At 51.7% G+C, this 22715-nt stretch overlaps 2 pseudogenes across 2 annotated transcripts in view; one reads left to right on the forward strand and one right to left on the reverse strand.

Moving 5' to 3' along the window:
• LOC307095038 (protein SET-like) overlaps nt 1–22715 on the forward strand; it is a 345435-nt pseudogene that overhangs the window by 273246 nt on the left and 49474 nt on the right. The window lies entirely within an intron of this gene.
• The window catches only part of LOC307094991 (protein SET-like), a 61623-nt pseudogene continuing 42535 nt past the window's right edge, over nt 3628–22715 (reverse strand). The window contains exons 2-4 of the transcript in view: nt 4458–5104; nt 4124–4184; nt 3628–3632 (exon numbers count right to left, since the gene is read on the reverse strand). The product of the transcript in view is annotated as a protein SET-like (transcript). The remainder of the gene's footprint in view (nt 3633–4123; nt 4185–4457; nt 5105–22715) is intronic.

Below are 22715 nucleotides of genomic sequence, written 5' to 3' on the forward strand. Positions count from 1 at the left end.
CAGAAGGATGCCAGTGGAGAGAAGTCTTGGAAAGAAGATATGGAGAGTGCTTCGCTTGTGACAACTTGCTGGTTCTACTTCTCTGGGGTGCCTGAAGCTAGTACTGAGCTTGGGGTAAACTCCCCAGCCATCTCAGGGCTTCTCCATCACCAGGCCACTCTTAACACTGAGGAGTCACACAGTAACAATGAGATTTCACAGGAATGTCTCGGTGGAAAAAGACATCACCAGTGGGTTCAATGTGAAACAGCTGCCAGCCAGAAACAGAAAGTTGCTTATCAGAAAGGTCTCTGCTCTGGAGATATGACTAATGAGTCTAATAAATGTGGGAAAGTGTTCAGACAAATCTTTAACCACCTACAATATGGGAAAGTTCACACTGTAGAAAAGCCCTGTGAGTGTACAGATTGTGGGAAGGTCTTCAGAGAAAGCCCTGCTCTCATTAAACACAACAGAGTTCACATTAGAAAAAAGTGTTATACGTGTAGTGAATGTGGCAAGTCCTTCAGTTAAAGGTCTTACCTCACTTCACCACAGAGTTCACACTGGAGAAAAGCCATATGAGTGTAGGGAATGTGGGAAGTCCTTCAGTCAAAGGTCTTACCTCACTATTCACCACAGAGTTCACACTGGAGAAAAGCCATATGAGTGTAGTGAATGTGGGAAGCATTTCAGTCTAAGGTCTCACCTCACTAGACACCACCGAGTTCACACTGGAGAAAAGCCATAAATGTGCAGCGAATGGTTTATTTTTCTCACTTAGTATAAGAACACTTAAGGGACTCTATGAGACCCTTTCCATTAATGTAAACCCCTTTTATGGGAACATACACTCTGCTAGATTCCTTATAAATTTGAGGTACACGTGAGACTTGAAGGAGCTGCATTGTACTTGTTAACATGCCCACACCTACCACCCCAATGATGTCACTGTCTCTTTGTCGCTGCAGAGATTTCACCTCTAACACCTGACTCACCTGAGGAGTGTGCATAGGTCACCACCCCTGGGTGCTCAGGGGAATGTATTCTGTGTTTTCACTTCTGCTGGAAGTAATTATGGTTCCTCCAAGCTCTTGGCAGTATCTTCATTCATTTCTCTGTGACGAGAAAATGGACCTGACCCAGGGTTCATCCCGAGCACGCCTTCTCAGCTAAGAAATGCCACCTGTCTCAGGGACATAGTGGTACTCACATTATGCTTTGATAAATTTGGGGGGATTCTTATTCACCAACCTGCAAACCCCTTGTTCTCCTGTGCTGCAGTTTAGAATCTTTTAAAAGGTATTTTTACATTTGTACCTTTAATTTTGGTTTTATTCACTGCCACAGATGATTTGCAAACACAAATGTGATCTTTCAGCATGTAGAGATGAATAGATATTGTGTTTAGCCAAAAGTGTATGTGGTTTGAAAGGGACAACATAATGTCCGGAAATCACTTTTTGTCCAATATTCGCTTATTACTTAATGTGCCAAGTGGCCTGAAAAGAAAGACCATATGACTTTGTAGCATTTAATTTTCAGCCTAGTGCCTCGATTATTGGTGAGGGCAAAGGTCAGTCTGAAGAGGAGACCTTTGCTCTGCTTCTGTGACCAATATGAATCATGTTCTCTGTTCACAGTATGTACTACATAAGCCTCAGCAATGTTTAGGGAACCTGCTCTCCATGTACTGCAAAGGAGACACGTGCCAGGAAGTTTGACATTTTTTAGACTGGTGTCATTTGTTGTAAGTCTCTGAGGTGGAACCACAATTCGGACAGAAACACTGTTTCAATAGTGAGTGGGGAAGCCTGCAGTAAATTAGATGATAAGTGTCTCTTCAGAACATAAGGCCACAGATGTTCTGGGGCCTGTGGCTTCTGTGGCCTTTATGTGCAGACATTCTCAGGACCTCCAAAAATGTTTTGTGTAGCTGACATCATTGGCAGAACAACCTAATTGTATTGTGTATTCCCTGGCCCCTCTAGGGTGTTCAAGTAATGTCGTTGCTCAACAGGCATGAAGGCAAAGGTAGAAGAAGGATAACCCTGCAATCTGTCCCAGGATGTCTTTGGTATGTAGTCAGCATTCCTATTGAATTTGACGGCAATAGTTTTTTTTATGATATACTTTTATGATTTCAGAGAAAGACAGAGATAAAGGGAGAGTGATCAATGAGAGAGAATCATGCCCAACTCTGGGGATCCAGCCCACAATCTGGGCATGTGCCTGACCTGGAATCAAACCAGTAGCTTTCTCTTAATGTGATCACGCCCAAGAAAATGAGGCTCAGTGGCCATGAAGAGTTTATATTTTGTGTTCTTCTCTATTAATTATTGTATTATTTTCAGTAGCAACAATATTAAACCTACTTTGCCACACCCTCTATTTACCTCCAGTCCTTTTGTAATCTCTCTGCCTCCCAGCCCTCCATGCAGGCATTGATTTGCCTTCCTGTACAATAGAGTAGTTCATATTTTTCATAATTTTATTGGTACTAAAAGGTGTATTGTCTTTAAGAAACACTGGCTTCCTTCGTGCTACACAGATATTTTGAGATTCTACACTAATGTTTATGTAAATATTTATTTCTAGGAAATATTGTATTCTATGGGTAACCACTTTAACTATTGAGCTGCCTATGGATTCAGTGATTTCTTTGTTTGGGGTTTTATAAATAAAACAGTTGGGAATATTGTGTTGAGTTCTTTCTACAGGTGTATGTGTTACTTACCAAACTGTTCCAGTGTCAGTGAATGTGTTATATTTACCCACGGTAATGAAAATTCCATTTTTCTGCAACCCTGCCAGCACATGTGAAGGTTAATCTTTTTAAATACTAGCCCTCTCAGCGAGTATTGTTAACTTGCTTCTGTTTTCATTCCATTTCTGTAAAAATGTTTGATGGTGATCATTTCTCATGCATTTCTTTACATTGTCTTTATCTCCTTTGTTAAAATGTCTGCTCAGGATTTTTCTCTACTGTAAAATTAATTCATTATCCTAACCAATAGGAGGATATTTCAGCATCTAAGACATATGTTTGAATTTCACTCATTCCTCAATGACTCTAGTGACTTCTTTGCCATATGGAATTCTTGCTTTTGAATTCTAAAAACAATATACTTTTTCTCAATTTTTACCCTATGTACTATTTATAGCCCACTTGTACCATACACTTAAAAGTTTAATCTGCATTTTTAACTTCCTCCACCAGTGTTCTTTAAGTCTAAGCATTTAATACATTAAGTGAAGTCTAGGTTAGCAGTAGTTGACAAGTTCACCACATTCAAACTGTCAAAATGATGGCATTGAACATGGCCATAAGATATTTCAGTAGTACATCATTATATTTTACTAGTGACCAGGTACATGGATGCATGCACATTGAAATTAAATTAATCCGAAAGTGTGTGGTGGGGCGTGACTTGGTGAGATCAGCCCCGCACTCCCTAGTGCCAACCTCTCACAGTCCCACCTTGGCCAGCAGTGCCGAGGCTTGAAGGGCATCTGTGTAATGGGTGGGGTCCCTTAGCCACTGGTTTGATTACAGGGCAGGGCACATGCCTTCCTGAATCCCCTGGAGTGGTCGTGCAGGAGGTAGATGATTGCTGTTTCTCTCCTTCTCTCTTTCAAAATGAGGGCCTAGCCTGTGGAGATTGGGCTGAAACAGGCTCTCCGACATCCCTCGAGGTGTCCTGGATTTCGAGAGGGCAGTACTTGGGTGACACAACTCAGAATCAGGCTCCCTCCTCTTTGGTTCTGGGGTGCGTTACCTGTGAATCACTGCTGTCAAGTAACCATAACTCACTGAGCAGCTCATGTGTTGAGCATCTACCCCCTGGTGGTCATTTCAGGTCATAGTGAGGACGATGGGCGGTTGCTTAGCCTTTCATGTAAATAGATTTTTAGCATACTGATACAGTAACAATGAATGAGCTCAAGAAAATTCATAATTAAACAGCTGAATAATTGGAAACGTGTTTTAAACATTTTTTAAAGTTTGATATATGTGGTATTGATTTAAAACAAGCTTTAATATATATATATATATATATATATATATATATATATATATATAGAGAGAGAGAGAGAGAGAGAGAGAGAGAGAGAGAGAGAGGCCCAGTGTATGAATTCGTGCATGCATCATCATCATCTTCTCCTTCCCCGTCTTCATCATCCATGTCAGGAACCAAGTAGTACTGTAAAGGGTTTGGTCAAGCCGAAACCGGTTTGGCTCAGTGGATAGAGCGTCGGTCTGTGGACTGAAAGGTCCCAGGTTCGATTCCGGTCAAGGACATGTACATTGGTTGCGAGCACCTCCCCGGTAGGGGTTGTGCAAGAGGCAGCTGGTCGATGCTTCTCTCTCATCGATGTTTCTAGCTCTCTGTCCCTCTCCTTTCCTCTCTGTAAAAAATCAAATATAAATATATATATATATATATATATATATATATATATATATATATATATATATATAAAGGTTTTGGTCAAATGTCAGCTTTGATGACTTCTCCTAACTCATCTGCACCTGCATCAGAATGGTCAGTAAGCCAGGTAAAGAATCGCTCTGGTTCCTCATGCTGTCTCTTCCTGCTGGCTTTATTCTGTCTTTGACTTGAACGTTTCATCAAATCCTTTTTAGATTTCCATTTGATTTCAGTGGACTTTGTCAATGGATCACCACTCTCATTCAGATGAAACTCTTTGGAGAGAACTTTATTTTCAAAGTAAGGATTTTCATCAAAATAAAAATCTATTCTGTAACCTATTTTCATATCTTCAATTTCTCTCACTTCAACTCTTGTCAAATAATGCAGCGCCTCTTCATTCTCTTCCCCAAGCGATGCAGACACTTGTGGATGGTTGACAAAAGTTGGTACCCCAAAATTAGGGATTTTGGCCATCAATTCTGACCTCTACTGAAAAAATGGTTGGCGGAGTTTGTTATATTTCTGTTCTACTTTCAAAATCTCCTCACTGGCTTGTTCATTAAGTTGTCTATTTCATTTTGTACTTCATCAATATGTCCAATCGCTTCTTGCTGTTCTTTTTTTCCCTTCGGCACTACCAGAGGGGTCGGCTCCTTCTCCAGCTTGGGGACTGGAGCCAGTTTCTTTTTCTTTGTTTCAGGTGGGAGCTAGGACTGGCGTTTGGGGCCATGCTGTGAGGCAAGTCCTAGGATCTGATCAATGGGAAGTCCCCAGGCTCAAAGGCTTGCTGAGCACTCACTTTTTCAATTTTTCAAATGAATTTAGGATTTAACCAATAGGAGGGCAGTTCAGCATCTAAGACATCTCTACTCACTTCACCCGTTCCTTAAGGACTCAATTGGTTTCTTTTCCATTTGGAACTATACAGTATGTTTTGAATACTGGAAGGAAAATTGTTTTTCTCACATTTTATCTTATGCACAATTTAATGCCCACTTACATGATACACTTTTAAGTTAGATCTGTGTTTCTAACCTTCTCCACTATTTATTCCTGGTGGTAAATACTGTCATCATGATTAGTTTCAAAATGACATAATGTTAGCACTGAACATTGGCCTGCTAGGATATTTCAGTAGCACATCATTATATTTTATTACAAACATGCTGATGCATTAGGTACAAATATACTCAAGAACATTCATGATAAAATAGTAAAATAATGGGAAGTGGCAAGTTTTAATTATTTTTTAACTTTTGATATAAGTGTAATTGATTTAAAATATATATTCAAAACTATATTTTTATTGATTTCAGTGAGGAAAGGAGGGGGGATAGAGAGAGAGAGAAAGATGAATGATGAGAGAGAATCACTGATACGCTGCCTCCTGCATGCACCACAATATGAATCCAGTCCACCATCTGAGCATGTGTCCTGACCAGGAATTGATCAGTGACCTGCAGGGTCATAGGTTAACACTCAACCACTGAACCACCCTTGCCCGGCTCTTCTAAGATTTTCAGGGATCCCACGCAACCTGCAACCAGGGTAGCAATGAGCAGTGGCAGCTCATCCTGGCCTAACCCCTGAATCTGCGCTCAAGGCCTCCTTTACTGTCAATGCCCAGTGAGCTACCAGCAGCCTCGCTTTGGCTTATTTATTTCCCCACAATGTTTCTAGAGAGTCAAAGGAGCCAGCTGTTTCCTGTTCTATCTCTCTGCTGCTTCCTGTTCTATCATAAGGCCTATGTGTTTTCATTATCCCCAGTTTCAATTAATGTACCCTCAAAATCTTCTGAACTTGGGCAGTGAAATCGTTTCGAACATGAAGTAATGAACTCTAACACTACACACCAAGGTGAGGCAGACCTCCTCCAGGCTGCTTCCTGTTCCTGAACACAGGTATGCCTGGGATATCTTCTACGAAGCAGACAAAGGTATGATTTTGCTTAGAGGACCTGGGAGAAAACGTGATGGTCTTCACTCAAATTGGTTGTGTTGAATCAAATCAATTTTAACTCTTTTTTATTGATTTTTTAGAGAGAGAGGGAGACAGAGAAACATCAATGATGAGAGAGAATCATTGATCAGCTCTCTCCTGCATGCCCCCTACAGGGATGTAGCTCCCCAACCTAGAAAAGTGCCCTGACTTGGAATCCAACTAGAGATACCTTGTTTCATGGGTCCATGCCCAACCACTGAGACATGCCATGTGGGCAAATGATCTTTTTTATTGTTGGCTCTATTACAAATAGACCCAATTTTCCCCATCCTCATCCCCCTTTGCCTCCCTCTACCCTCCCACCACCATTTCTAGGCACTCAGCACAATATTGTCTATGTCCATGGACTATGAATATATGTATATACTTATTTTTTTGCTGCATTTCACTTTACTTTGCACAAAATGAATACTACCAATTGACTAAGCAGCTCCAGATCTGTTAGTGTTCATTAATCAAGAAGTAAACGATGTCAGAAGGAACACTTTTCAATTCCTCCCATACACATATTGTAAAGACAACAAACTCCTAACATATGTGACACAGGCTGGTTTTGACACAGAGAAAGCCTAAACAAGAAGGGTGAGTACTGAATATCCACATGGTCAGACCAGGAGTCATGCTCCAAGAGCTAGACTACACCTAGCCTGTTATTCATGCTGCTCGCATATACATCTGCCCTGTGAAGTTCACTGTCCCTTGTCAGATTATAATCCAAGCAGCTCCTTCCATTTTCAGGCTCATCATTTCCAAGGTGGACCATTCACACACAGAAATCCAGGCAGCTCCAATATGCTCGCTCAGCTGTATTTTACATGACACCTCCACTAGCCAGGCTCCAGTTCAAATTCTGTACAGGAAGTTCCCATTGTCGTCAAAGAACTCTCGCCCCCTCTGTGCTACCTTGCTGCTGAAGTTCTGCTCACCCACTTCTCTTGCCTTCAATGCTTCCAGCTCCTTCGCACTTGGCAATCCATCGCTGTCAGTGCCTCTGGTGCCCTCTCACCCACTGCTGGAGTACTTCTGCAGCTCTCTGTGCTGACCTTGGGCTGCAGCAACAGACACAAAGCTTTCCTTCTCCAGGCTCTGGACTCCTTGATTCCTTCCCTTCTGTCTCCTCAGGGTGTTTGTACTCTGAGTATTCGGTTCTGTCGCCCTCAAAGCTATGCTGTGAAAATAAATAAATAAATAAATAATAAATAAATAAATAAATTAAAAAAAGCTGTGCTGTGACCATGGCTTTGGGATGAGGCTTCAGCTCCTGACACAGGGCGGCCTGCAGAAAGCAGCTCCCAGGCATCCCCAGGGCCTGGAAGCTGGTGGAGCGAGTGGGCAAGCCCAGCTTTCTGAGGGACCTTTTGATCCTGCTTCAGTTTCTTCTCGAATGTGGACACAAACTTGCTTTTTAAAACCCTTCTGATCACATCGGAGCTCACATCCAAGCCTTCAGCCAATCTGGGAACTGACCAGGACTCTGGAAATTCTTCATGTAAATCCCGGATCTGCTCCCTGGCTTCATGGTCAGAGTCCTGGGCGGGGTCCCTCGGGGCTCCATTTGCCTCTGAATTTTCTGGAACAGGATGGCTTTTTCTGTTGTCTCAGGGCGCTGGGGGAGAGAACCAAAGGCAGAAGCCATGCGTGGGAGCAACATGGGTGGTTGAAGCGTCTCAGCTGAATCAGGGGGCGCCCAGCCCTTGTCTCTTTGTTCATGAAAGATGAGACAGAGGGCTGGAGACCCGGACACAGGCTTTATTAGAGGAGAAGACCCCTGCCGGGCTGCCTCCCAAAGGAAGAGAACACATGTGCAGAGGTGAAGGCGCCTTTTGAGGGGAGGAAAGGGAAGGGATGGGGCTTAGGGTACTCGGCACATGCTGATTGGTGGTTTCATGTAAGGCACATGATTAGGGACTTAGGATTCGGGGTTTAGGGTATTTGGCAGGTGCTGATTGGTGGTTCAATGTACAGTCCATATAAGGTGCCTGGTTAGGTGCTCAGGAGTGTTTGGGCTGCAGGTGGAGTTTAGGACATTCTCCACCCATCAGTTGGGGGAAGGGAGGATCTATCAGTTCACTGCCCCGGAAATCTAACACCCACAACAGCAGCCCCCGAGGAAGGCGAGCTTTCTAAATGGGCGATGAAATACGTCCCTGGTGAAGGGACCGTGGTCCCAAAGGAGCCGAACACCAGCCCCTGTGCCTCTGATGAGGGAAGAAGCAAGGCCCTGCTTCAGTCTGAGGGCCCAGGAAGGAGCCAGTACTGTTACAGAAAACTGGAGAACCAAGCTGCAGGCGCTAACCAGTCCGATTGGGGATTGGTCAGGCCGCTTCGGGCGCTAACCCTCGCCACCTGCCCTGGTCCGTCATCAGTGATCGGGGTTTGCAGTGTTCCACCGCCAAGCCCGATCAGGGACTTGGTCAGATGGCTGCAGGCGCTAACCAGTCCCCGATGGAGGCCTGTGGTTGGATCCCTCTATGAACTCTGATGAGGCGTATCCTCAGGACGGAGCCCTCCATGACCCCTGCCTGAGGCCGGGCCTGTAGTTGGAGCCCTGCATGACCTCTGACTGAGGCTGGGCCTGTGCACGGAGCCCTCTATGTTCTCTGACTGAGGCCGGGCCTGTGGATGGAACCCACTATGACTTCTGACTGATGATGGGCATTCGGATGGAGCACTCTACGACCTTTGATTGAGGCTGGGCCTGTGAATGTAGACCTCTATGACCGCTGACTGAGGCTGGGACTGTGGATGGAGCCCTCCACTACCTCTAACTAAGACTGGTCCTGTGGTGGGAACCCTCCATGACCTCTGACTGAAGATGGGACTGTGGACAGAGCCTTCTGTGACATCTGACTGAGGCTAGGCTTTTGGATGGAGCCCTCCATGACCTCTGCCTGAGCCTGGGCCTGTGGAAGAAGCCCTTCATGACCTCTGACTGAGGCCTGACCTTTGGATGGAGCACTCTATGACCTCTGACTGAGGCCGGGCAAGTGGTTGGAGCCCTCCATGACCTCTGTCTGAGGCTGGGCCTGTGGATGGAGCCCCTATTGCCCTCTGACTGAGGGTGTACCGGTGGATGTATCCGTCTATGAACTCTGACTGAGGTTGGGCCTGTGGATGGAACACTCTATGACCTCTGACTAAGGCTTGGCTTGTGGACATAGCCCTCTATAACCTCTGATTGAGGCTGGTCCTGTGGACATAGCCATCTATAACCACTATTGAGGCTGGTCATGTGAACAAAGGCCATTATGACCCCTGCCTGATGCCTGGCCTGTGGATGGAGCCTTCTATGACCTCTGACTGAGGCCAGGACAGTGGGTGGAGCCCTCCATGACCTCTATCTAACGCTGGGCCTGTGTATGGAGCCCCTCATAACCTCTGACTGAGGCTGGCTTGAGGATGGAGCCCTCTATGCCCTCTGCCTCAGACTGGGCCTGTGGATGGAGACCTCTGTGACCTCTGCCTGAGTCCTGGCCTGTGGACAGAGCCCTCTATGACCTCTGACTAAGTCTTTGCCTGTGGATGGAGCCCTCTATGACCTCTGATTGAGGCTGGAACTGTGGACAGAGCCCTCTATGACCTCTGATTGAGGCTGGGCCTGTGGACAGGGCACTCTATGTCCTTTGATTGAAGTTGGGCCTGTGGATAGAGCCCATTATGACCTCTGCCGGAAGCCGGGCCTGTGGTTGCAGCCCTCAAAGACCTCTTACTGAGGCTAGGCCTAGGACAGAGCCGTCCATGACCTCGACCTGAGGCTGGGCTTGTAGATGGAGCCATCTATGACCTCTTACTGAGGCTAGGGCTGTGGATGGAGCCCTCTATGACCTCTGCCTGAGGCCAGGCAAGTGGTTGAATCCCTCCATGACCTCTCTCTGAGGCTTGGCCTGTGGATGGAGCTCCTATTGCCCTCTGTCTGAGGATGTACCGGTGGATGGATCCGTCTATGACCTCTGACTGAGGCTGGGCCTGTGGTTGGAGCCCTCAATGACCTCTGACTGAAGCTGGGCCTGTGGATGGAACCCTCTATGACCTCTGACTAAGGCTTGTCCTATGAATGGAGGCCTCTATGACCTGTGACTGAGGCCAGGACAGTTGATGGAGACCGCCATGACCTCTGTATTACATCAGATTGACGCTGGGCCTGTGGACGGAGCCATCCATGACCTCTGCCTGAGGTTGGACTGTGGATGGAGCCATCCATGACCTCTTACTGAGGCTAGGGGTGTGGATGGAGACGTGTATTACCTCTGCCTGAGGTAGGGCCTGTGGATGGAGCCCTCTATGACCTCTGACTAAGGCCTGGCCTTTGGATGGAGCACTCTATGACCACTGACTGAGGCCGGGCCAGTGGTTGGAGCCCTTAATGAACTCTGTCTGAGGCTGGGCCTGTGGATGGAGCCCCTATTGCCCTCTGACTGAGGATGTACCAGTGGATGGATCCGTCTATGACGTCTGACTGAGGCTGGGCCTGTGGATGGAGCCCTCTATGAGCTCTGACTAAGGCTTAGCCTTTGGACATAGCCCTCTATAACCTCTGATTGAGGCTGGGCCTGTGGACAAACCTCATTATGTCCTCTGCCTTAGGCTGGCCCTGTGCATGGAGCTCTCCAGGACCTCTGACTGAGGCCTATCCTCTGGACATAACCCTCCATGACCTCTGCCTTAGGCCGGGCCTATAGAAGGAGCCCTCCATGACCTCTGACTGAGGTTGAGCCTGTGGTTGGAACACTCTTTGACCTCTGCCTGAGGCCAGTCCTGTGGATGGACCCCTCCATGACCTCTGCCTGACGCTGGGCCTGTGCACAGAGACCTCTATGATCTCTGACTTAGGCCGGGCCTGTGGATGCAGCCCTCTATGACCTCTGACTGTGGCTGTACCTGTGGATGGAGCCCTCTATGACCACAGACTGAGGCTGAGCCTGTGGACGGAGCCCTCCATGTCCTCTGACTGAGGCTGGGACTGTAGATGGAGCCCTCCATGATCTCTGCCTGAGGCCAGGCCTGTGGAGGGAGCCCGCTATGGCCTCTGACTGAGGCCTATCCTCTGGACGGAACCCTCCATGACCACTGCCTTAGGCCGGGCCTATAGATGGAGCCCTCCATGACCTGTGACTGAGGCTGGGCCTGTGGTTGGAACGCTCTTTGACCTCTGCCTGAGGCCAGTCATGTGGATGGACCCCTCCCTGACATCTGCATGAGGCCGGGCCAGTGTTTGGAGTCCTCCATGACCTCTGTCTGAGGCTGAGCCTGTGGATGGAGCCCCTATTGACCTCTGACTGAGGCTGTTCCTGTGTATGGATCCCTCTATGACCTCTGGATTAGCCTGGGTTTGTGGACGGAGCTCTCCATAACCTCTACCTGAGGCCAGGCCTGTGGTTGGAGCACTCTATGACCTCTGACTGAGGCTGAGCCTGTGGACGGAGCCCTCTATGTCCTCTGACTGTGGCTGGGCCTGTGGATGGAGCCCTCCATGAACTCTTACTGAGGCTGGGGCGGGGGATGGAGCCCTCTCTGACCTCTTCCTGAGAAGGGCCTGTGGATTAAGCCTTCTATGTCCTCAGACAGAGGCTGGGCCTGTGAATGGAGCCCTCCATGATCTCTGCCTGAGGCTGGGCCTGTGGATGGGGCCCGCTATGGCCTCAGTCTAAGGCTTGGCTTGTGGACATAGCCCTCTATAACCTCTGATTGATGCTGGGCGTGTGGACAAAGCCCATTTTGACCTATGACTGACGCTGGGTCTGCGGATGGAGCTCACTCTGACCTCTGACTGAGGCTGGGCCTGTGAATGTAGCCCTCTATGAAGTGTGACTGAGGCTGGGCCTGTGGATGGAGCCTTCCATGACCTCTACCTGAGGCTGGGCATGTAGATAGAGGCCTCCATGCACTCTGATCGAAGCTAGGCCTGTGGATGGAGCCCTTCATGACCTCTGCCTGAGGCTGGAACTGTGGATGGAGCCCACCATGTCCTCTGACTGAGGCTGGGCCTGTGGATGGAGCCTACCATGTCCTCTGACTGAGGCTGGGCCTGTGGATGGAGCCCTCTATGACCTCTGAATGAGGCTGGGCCTGTGGATGGAGCCCTCAATGTCCACTGACTGAGGCTGGGCCTGTGGTTGGGGCCCTCTATAAAGTCTGCCTGAGGCCTGGCCTCTGGACGGAGCCCTCCAATACTTCTGACTGAGATTGGGCCTGTGGATGGAGCACTCCATATCCTCTGACTGAGACTGGGCCTGTGGAGGGAGCCCTCTATGAACTCTGACCGCGGATGTGCATGTGGACGAAGCCCTCCATGACCTCTCACTGAGGCTGGTTTTGTGGTTGGAGCCCTCCATTACCTCTGACTGAGAGTGGGCCTGTGGATGGAGGCCTCTATGACCTCTGACTGAGGCTGGGCATGTGGATGGAGCCCTCCATGACCTCTTTGTGAGGCTGCGACTGTGGATGGAGCCTTCCATGTCCTCTGCCTGAGGCCGTGCCTGTGGATGGAGCCCGCTATGGCCTCTGACTAAGGCTTGGCTTGTGGACATAGCCCTCTATAACCTCTGATTGAGGCTGGTCCTGTGAACATAGCCCTCTATAACCCCTGATTGAGGCTGGTCCTGTGGACAAAGATCATTATGACCCCTGCCTGAGGCTTGGCCTGTGGATGGACCCTTCTCTGACCTCTGCCAGATGCCTGGCCTGTGGATGGAACACTCTATGACCTCTGACTGAGGCCGGGACAGTGCATGGAACCCTCCATGACCTCTATCTGAGGCTGGGACTGTGTACAGAGCCTTGTATGACCTCTGATTGAGGCTTGGCCTGTGGACAGGGCACTCTATGTCCTCTGATTGAGGTTGTGCCTGTGGACAGAGCCCATTATGACCTCTGCCTGAGGCTGGGACTGTGGATGGAGCCCTCCATGACCTCTGCCTGAGGGCGTACCTTTTGTTGGAGGCTTCTATGGCCCCTGACTGAGGCCTAGCATCTGGCCGGAGCTCTCCATAACCTCTGACTGAGGCTGTACTTGTGGATGGAGCCCTCTATGACCTCTGACTGAGGCTGGGACTGTGGATGGAGTCTGCCATGTCCTTTGATTGAGGCTGGGCCTGTGGATGGAGCCCTCCATGACCTCTGACTGTGGCTGGCCTGTGGATGGAGCCCTCCATGACCTCTTACTGAGGCTGGGGCTGGAGATAGAGTCCTCTATGACCTCTGCCTGAGAAGGTACTGTGCATGGAGCCATCTATGACCTCTGACTGAGGCCGTTCCAGTGGTTGAAGCCCTCCATGACCTCTGTCTGGGGCTGTGCCTGTGGATGGAGCCTACTATGACCTCTGATTGAGGCTGGGCCTGTGGACAGGGCACTCTATGTCCTCTGATTGAGGTTGTGCCTGTGGACAGAGCCCATTATGACCTCTGCCTGAAGCTGGGCCTGTGGTCAGAGCCCTCAATGACATCTTCCTGAGGCTGCGCCTGTGGACAAAGCCCTCTTTGACCTCTGCCTGAGGATGGGACTGTGAATCGAGCCCTACATGACATCTTATTGAAGCTGGACCTTTTGACGGAGCCCTCCATGTCCTTTGACTGAGGCTGGTCCTGAGGTTGGAGCCCTCCATGACGTCTGACTGAAGCTGGGCCCATGGATGGAGCCCTTTATATCCTCTGATTGTGGCTGGTCCTGTGGTTGGAACCCTCCATGACCTCTGACTGAGGCAGGGCCTGTTGACAGAGCCCTCCATGACTTCTGCCTGAGCCTGGAACTGTGGATTGTGCCCAACATGTCCTCTGATTGAGGCTGGGCCTGTGGATGGAGCCCTCTATGACCTCTGAGGCCAGGCCAGTGTTTGGAGCCCTAAATGACCTCTTTCTGAGGCTGGGCCTGTGGATGGAGCCTCTCATGACCTCTGACTAAGGCTGTATCTGTGGATGGAGCCCTCTATGACCTCTGACTGAGGCTTGGCCTGTGGTTGGGCCCTCTATGACCTCTGACTGAGGCTGGGCCTGTGAACGGAGCTCTCTATGACCTCTGACTAAGGCTTGTCCTGTGGATGGAGCCCTCTATGTCCTCTGCCTGATTCCTCGCCTGTTGATGGAGCCCTCTATGACATGTGACTGTGGCCTGGCCAGTGGTTGGAGCTCTCTATGACCTCTGTCTGAGGCTGGGCCTGTGGACAGAGCCCTCTTTGACATCTGCCTGAGGCTTGGACTGTAGATGGAGCCCTCCATGACATCTGATTGAAGCTGGGTGTTTGGAAGGAGCCCTCTATGACCACTGCCTAAGGCTGGGCCTGTGGATGGAGCCCTCTATGACCTCTGACTGAGGCCAGGTCAGTGGTTGGAGCCCTAAATGACCTCTTTCTGAGGCTGGGCCTGTGGATGGAGCCCCTCATGACCTCTCACTAAGGCTGTATCTGTGGATGGAGCCCTCTATGACCTCTGACTGAAGCTTGGCCTGTGGTTGGGCCCTCTATGACCCCTGACTGAGGCCTAGCCTTTTTGCAGAGACCTCTATTACCTCTGACTGAGTCCGGGCTTGTGGTTGGAGCCCTCCATGACTTCTGTCTAAGGCTGGGCCTGTGGATGGAGCCTCTATTGCCCTCTGACTGAGGCTGCTCCTGTGAATGCAGCCCTCTATGACCTCTGACTAAGGCTGGTCCTGTGGACGGAGTCCTCCATGTCCTCTGACTGACGCTGGGCATGTGGACGGAGCCCTCAATGACCTCTGACTGAGGCTGGTCCTGTGGTTGGAACCATCCATGACCTTTCACTGAATCTGGGCCTGAGGACGGAGCCTTCTATGACCTCTGCCTGAGACTGGGTCTGTGGATGGAGCCCTCCATGTCCCCTGACTGAGGCCGTGCCTGTGGATGGAGCCCGCTATGGCCTCTGACTAAGGCTTGGCTTGTGGACATAGCCCTCTATAACCTCTGATTGAGGCTGGTCCTGTGAACATAGCCCTCTATAACCTCTGATTGAGGCTGGGCCTGTGGACAAAGATCATTATGACCCCTGCCTGAGGCTTGGCCTGTGAATGGACTCTTCTCTGACCTCTGCCAGATGCCTGGCCTGTGGATGGAACACTCTATGACCTCTGACTGAGGCCAGGACAGTGTGTGGAGCCTTCCATGACCTCTATCTGAGGCTGGGACTGTGTACAGAGCCTTGTATGACCTCTGATTGAGGCTGGGCCTGTGGACAGGGCACTCTATGTCCTCTGATTGAGGTTGTGCCTGTGAACAGAGCCCATTATGACCTCTGCCTGAGGCTGGGACTGTGGATGAAACCCTCCATTAACTCTGCCTTAGGGCGTACCTTTTGTTGGAGGTTTCTATGGCCCCTGACTGAGGCCTAGCCTCTGGACGGAGCCCTCCATAACCTCTGACTGAGGCTGTACTTGTGGATGGAGCCTTCTATGACCTCTCACTGAGTCTGTACCTGTGGATGGAGCCCTCTATGACCTCTGATTGAGGCTGGCCTGTGGTTGGAGTCCTCCATGACCTCTGACTGCGGCTGGGCCTGTGCACAGAGCCCTTATGACCTCTGCCTGAGGCTGGAACTGTGGATGGAGCTCACCATGTCCTCTGACTGAGGCTGGGCCTGTGCATGTAGCCCTCTATGACCTCTGACTGAGGCCAGGCCAGTGTTTGGAGCCCTCAATGACCACTTTCTGAGGCTGGGCCTCTGGATGGAGCCCCTCATGACCTCTGACTAAGGCTGTATCTTTGGATGGAGCCCTCTATGACCTCTGACTGAGGCTTGGCCTGTGGTTGGAGCCCTCCATGACCTCTGATTGAGGCTGGGCCTGTGGACAGGGCACTCTATGTCCTCTGATTGAGGCTGGGCCTGTGGACACTGACCATTATGACCTCTGCCTGAGGGAGACCTGTTGTTGGAGCCCTCAATGACCTCTTACAGAGGCTAGTCATGTGGACAGAGCCCTCTATGACCTCTGCCTGAGGCTGGGACTGTGGATGGAGCGCTCCATGATCTCTGCCTGAGGACGGGCCTGTGGATGGAGCCCGCTATGGCCTCAGACTAAGGCTTGGCTTGTGGACATAGCACTCTATAACCTGTGATTGAGGCTGGCCCTGTCGACATAGCCCTCTATAACCTCTGATTGATGCTGGGCATATGGACAAAGCCCATTATGACCTCTGACTGAGGCTGGGCCTGTGAATGTAGCCCTCTATGAAGTGTGACTGAGGCTGGGCCTGTGGACTGAGCCCTCCATGACCTCTGCCTTAGGCTGGTCATGTAGATAGAGGCCTCCATGCCCTCTGATTGAAGCTAGGCCTGTGGATGGAGCCCTCTATGACCTCTGACTGAGGCTAGGCCTGTGGATGGAGCCCTATATGACCTCTGATTGAGGCCTGGCCTTTGGATGGAGCCCTCCATGACCACTGACTAAGGCCGGGCCAGTGGTTGGAGCCCTCCATGACCTCAGTCAGAGCCTGGGCTTCTGGAAGGAGCTTCTATTGACCTCTGACTGAGGCTGGGCCTGTGGATGGAGCCCTCCCTGTCCTCTGACTGAGTTTGGGCCTGTTGATGGAGCCCTCCATGACTTCTTACTGAGGCTGGTGGTGTGGATGGAGCCATCTATGACCTCTGCATGAGGCTGGGCCTGTGGATGGAGCCCCTATTGACCTCTGATTGAGATTGGTCCTGTGGTTGGAGCCTTCCATGATTTCTGACTGAACCTCGGCCTCTGGATGAAGCCCTCCATTACCTCTGCCTGAAGCCGGGCCTGTGCTTGGAGTGCTCTATGACCCCTGCCTGAGGCCGGGCCTGTTGATGGACCAATCTCTGACCTCTGTCTGAGGCTGGACCTGTGGATGGAGCCTCTATGATTTCTGACTGAGGCTGGGCCTGTGGACAGAGCTCTCCATGACCTCTGCCTGAGGCTGGGCCAGTGGATGGGCCCTCCATTACCTCTGACTGAGGGTGTGCCTGCGGATGGAGCCCTCTATGACCTCTGATTGAGGCTGGGCATGTGGGTGGAGACCTCCAGGACATCTGACTTAAGCTGGGTCTGTTAACAGAGCCTTCCATGACCTCTGCCTGATTATAGGCTTGCAGATGGAGGCCTCTATGACCTTCGAATTAGGCTGGGCCTGTGGATGGAGCCCTCAATGTCCACTGACTGAGGCTGGGCCTGTGGTTGGAGCCCTCTATAAAATCTGCCTGAGGCCTGGCCTCTGGACGGAGCCCTCCAATACTTCTGACTGAGATTGGGCCTGTGGATGGAGCACTCCATATCCTCTGACTGAGACTGGGCCTGTGGAAGGAGCCCTCTATGAACTCTGACCGCGGATGTGCATGTGGACGAAGCCCTCCATGACCTCTCACTGAGGCTGGTTTTGTGTTTGGAGCCCTCCATTACCTCTGACTGAGGTTGGGCCTGTGGATGGAGGCCTCTATGACCTCTGACTGAGGCTGGGCATGTGGATGGAGCCTTCCATGACCTCTGTGTGAGGCTGGGCCTGTTGACTGAGCCTTCCATGACCTCTGCCTGAGGCCGGTCCTGTGGATGGAGCCCTCCATGACCTCTGCCTGAGGCTGGGCCAGTGGATGGGCCCTCCATTACCTCTGACTGAGGGTGTGCCTGCGGATGGAGCCCTCTATGACCTCTGATTGAGGCTGGGCATGTGGGTGGAGACCTCCAGGACATCTGACTTAAGCTGGGTCTGTTGACAGAGCCTTCCATGACCTCTGCCTGAGTATAGGCCTGCAGATGGAGGCCTCTATGACCTCCAAATTAGGCTGGGCCTGTGGATGGAGCCCTCAATGTCCACTGACTGAGGCTGGGCCTGTGGTTGGAGCCCTCCATTACCTCTGACTGAGGTTGGGCCTGTGGATGGAGGCCTCTATGACCTCTGACTGAGGCTGGGCATGTGGATGGAGCCCTCCATGACCTCTGTGTGAGGCTGGGCCTGTTGACTGAGCCTTCCATGACCTCTGCCTGAGGCCGGTCCTGTGGATGGAGCCCTCTATGACCTCTTACTGAGGCCCGGCCTTTGAATGGAGCCCTCCATGGCCTCATACCGCACTTCGGTCTATGGACGGAGGCCTCTATGATCTCTGACTGTGGCTGGGCCTGTAGATGGAGCCCTCTATGACCTCTGAGGCCAGGCCTGTGGATGGAGCCCTCCATTACCTCTGCCTGAGAATAGTTCTGCGGATGGAGCCCTGTATGACCTCTGACTGAGGCTGGGCATGTGGACAGAGCCCTCAATGACCTCTGACTGAGGCTGGGCCTGTGGTTGGAACCATCCATGACCTTTGACTGAAGCTGGGCCTGAGGACAGAGCCTTCTATGACCTCTGCCTGAGACCGGGTCTGTGGATGGAGCCCTCCATGTCCTCTGACTGAGGCTGGGCCTGTGGATGGAGCCCTCCATAACCTCTGCCTGAGAATAGTTCTGCGGATGGAGCCCTGTATGACCTCTGAATGAGGCTGGGCTTGTGGATGGAGCCCTCCATGACCTCTGCCGGAGGCCGGCCATGTGGATGGATCCCTCCATGTGCTCTTCCTGAGTATAGGCCTGCGGATGGAGCCCTCTATGACCTGTGACTGAGGCTGGGCTTGTGGATGGAAGACTCTATGTCCTCTGACTGAGGCTAGTCCTGTGGATATAATCCTTTATCACCGCTGATTTGAGGCTGGGCCTGTGGATGGAGCCCTCCATGTCCAATTACTGAGAATTGGCCTGTGGTTGGAGCCCTCCATGACCCCTGACTGAGGTTGGGCCTGTGGATGGAGCACTACAAGTCATCTGACTGAGACTGTGCCTGTGGAGGGAGCCATCTATGACCTCTGACCGTGGATAGGCATGTTGATGGATCCCTGCATGACCTCTGAATGAGGCTGGTTTTGTGGATGGAGCCCTCCATTTCCTCTGACTGAAGGTGGGCCTGTCGATGGAGGCCTCTATGACCTCTGACTGATGTCCAGCCAGTGGTTAGAGCCTTCCATGACCTTTGCCTGAGGCCGAGTCTGTAGATGAACCTCTCCATGTCCTCTGACTGAGGCTGGGCCTGTGAATGGAGCCCACTATGACCTCTGACTGAGGCTGGGCTTGTGGACGGAGCCCTCCATGACCTCTGACTGAGGCTGCGTCAGTGGATGGAGTCCTCCATGACTTCTACCTGACTATACGCCTGCGAAGGGAGCCTTCTATGTTCTCTGACTGAGGCTGGACCTGTAGATGGAGCCTTTATGACCTCTGACTGAGGCTGGGCCTGTGGACATAGCCCTCTATAACCTCTGATTGAGACTGGGCCTGTGCACAAAGCCCATTATGACATGGACCTGAGGCTGGGCCTGTGGATGGAGCCCTTTATGTCCTCCAAATGAGGCCTTGCCTATGGTTGGAGGCCTCTATGACTTCTGACTGAGACCTAGCTACTGGACGGAGCCCTCCATGACCTCTGCCTGAGGCCGGGCTTGTGGTTGGAATGCTCTATGACCTCTGCCTGAGGCTGGGCCTGTGGATGGAGCCCTCTATGACCTCTGCCTGATTCCTGGCCTGTAGATGGAGTGCTCTATGACATCTGACTGAGGTCGGGCCAGGGGTTTGAGCCCTCTCTGACCTCTGTCTGACTCTGGGCTTGTGGAAAGAGCCCTCTATGACCTTTGACTGACGCCTAGCCTCTGGATGGATCCCTCCATGATCTCTGTCTGAGGCCAAGCCTGTAGATGGAGCCCTCCATGACCTCTGACTGAGGCTGGGCCTTTGTATGGAGCCCTCTATATCCTCTGACTGAGGCTGTTCCTGTGGATGGACCCATCTATGACCTCTGAGTGAGGCAGGCCATGTGGACGGAGTCCTCCATGACCTCTGCCTGAGGCTGGGCCTGTGGACAGAGCCCTTCATGATCTCTGACTGAGGCTGGGCTTGTGGATGGAACCCTCTATAACCTCTGATTGTGGCTGGGCATGTAGATGAAGCCCTCCATGACTTCTGACTGAAGCTGGGCCTGTTGACTGAGCCTTCCATGACCTCTGACTGAGTATAGGCCTGCAGATGGAGGCCTCTATGACCTGTTACTGAAGCCGGGCCTTTGAATGGAGCCCTTCATGACCTCTGACTGCACCTCCGTCTGTGGACTGAGGCCTCTATGATCTCTGACTGAAGCCGGGCCTATAAAAGGAAGCCCTCTATTACCTCTGATTGAGGCCAGGCCTGTGGATGGAGACCTCCATGACCTCTGCCTGAGGCTGGGCCTGTGGAGGAAGTCCTCTATGAACGCTGACCATGGATGGGCATGTGGACGGAGCCCTCCATGACCTCTCACTGAGGCTGGTTTTGTGGTTGGAGCCCTCCATTACCTCTGACTGACTGTGGGCCTGTGGATGGAGGCCTCTATGACCACTGACTGAGCTGGGCATGTGGATGGAGCCCTCCATGACCTCTGTGTGAGGCTGGGCCTGTTGACTGAGCCTTCCATGACCTCTGCCTGAAGCCAGTCCTGTGGATGGAGCCCTCCATGTCCTCTGCCTGAGAATAGGCCTGCAGATGGAGGCCTCTATTACCTCTAACTGAGGCTGAGCCTGTGAATGGAGCCCTCTATGACCTTTGAATGAGGCTTGTCCTATGGACGGAGTTCTCCATGACATCTGCCTGAGGCTGGGACTGTGGATGGAGCCCTCCATGTCCTCTGACTGAGGCTGGGCCTGTAGGTGTAGCCCTCCATGACCTCTGAATGAGGCTGGGGCTGTGGCAGGAGCCCTCTATGACCTCTGCCTGAGGCCTGGCCTGTGGAGGGAGCCCTCTATGACCTCTGACTGAGGCCGGACCAGTTGTTGGAGCCCTCCATGACCTCTGTCTGAGGCTGGGACTCTGGATGGAGCCCTTATTGACCTCTGATTGAGCCTGGGATCTGTGGATGGAATCCTCTATGACCTCTTACTGAGGCTGGTCCTGTGGTTGGAACCTTCCATGACCTCTGACTTAGGCTGGGCCCCTGGATGAAGCCCTCCATTACCACTGCCGGAAGCCAGGCATGTGCTTGGAATGCTCTATGACCTCTGCCTGAGGACGGGCCTGTTGATGTAGCCCTCTATGACCTCTGACTGAGGCCGGACCAGTTGTTGGAGCCCTCATCACCTCTGTCTGATGCTAGACCTGTAGATGGAGCCTCTATGACCTCTACTGAGGCTGGGCCTGTGGCCGGAGCCCTCCATGTCCTCTGACTGAGGCTGGGCCTGTGAATAGAACCCTCTATGACCTCTGCCTGAGGCTGGGCCTGTGAATAGAGCCCTCTATGACCTCTGCCTGAGGTTGGTCTTGTGGTTGGAGCCCTCCATGACCTCTGGCTCAAGCTGGGCCTGCGGACGGAGCCTTCTATGACCTCTAACTGAGGCTTGGCATGTGGATGGAACCCTCTATGACCTCGTCCTGAGGCCGGCTTTTTGCCTGAAGCCCTCCATGACATTTGACTTAGGCTGGGCCGTTGGATTGAGCCCACTAGACCTCTGCTTGAGGCCGCGTCTGTGGATGGAGCGTTCTATGATCTCTGACTGAGGTCGGGCCAGGGGTTTGAGCCCTCTCTGACCTCTGTCTGACTCTGGGCTTGTGGAAAGAGCCCTCTATGACCTTTGACTGACGCCTAGCCTCTGGATGGATCCCTCCATGATCTCTGTCTGAGGCCGGGCCTGTAGATGGAGCCCTCCATGACCTCTGACTGAGGCTGGGCCTGTGAATAGAGCCCTCTATGACCTCTGACTGATTCTGGGCCTGTGGATGGAGCCCTCCATGACCTCTGCCTGAGGCTGGGCCTTTGTATGTAGCCCTCTATGTCCTCTGACTGAGGCTGTTCCTGTGAATGGACCCATCTATGACCTCTGAGTGAGGCAGGCCATGTGGACGGAGCCCTCCATGACCTCTGCCTGAGGCTGGGCCTGTGGACAGAGCTCTCCATGATCTCTGACTGAGGCTGGGCTTGTGGATGGAGCCCTCCATGAACTCTGCCTGAGGCCGGGCCAGTGGATGGATCCCTCCATTACCAGTGACTGATGCTCGGCCTGTGGATGGAGGCCTCTTTGACCTCTGACTGAGGCTGGACATGTTGTTGGAGCCTGCCATGACCTATGACTGAGGCTGGGCCTGTGGAATGAGCCCTACATGACCTCTGCCCGAGGCCAGGCCTGTGGATGGAGCAGTCCATGACCTCTTCCTGAGTATAGGCCTGCGGATGGAGCCCTCTATGAACTGTGACTGAGGCTGGGTCTGTGGATGGAGCCATCTATCACCTCAAACTGAGGCTGGGCCTGGGGACGGAGCTCTCCATGACCTCTGCCTGAGGTTGGGCCTGT

Source organism: Cnephaeus nilssonii, assembly GCF_951640355.1.
Source record: "Cnephaeus nilssonii genome assembly, chromosome: 24".
NCBI lineage: Eukaryota > Metazoa > Chordata > Mammalia > Chiroptera > Vespertilionidae > Cnephaeus > Cnephaeus nilssonii.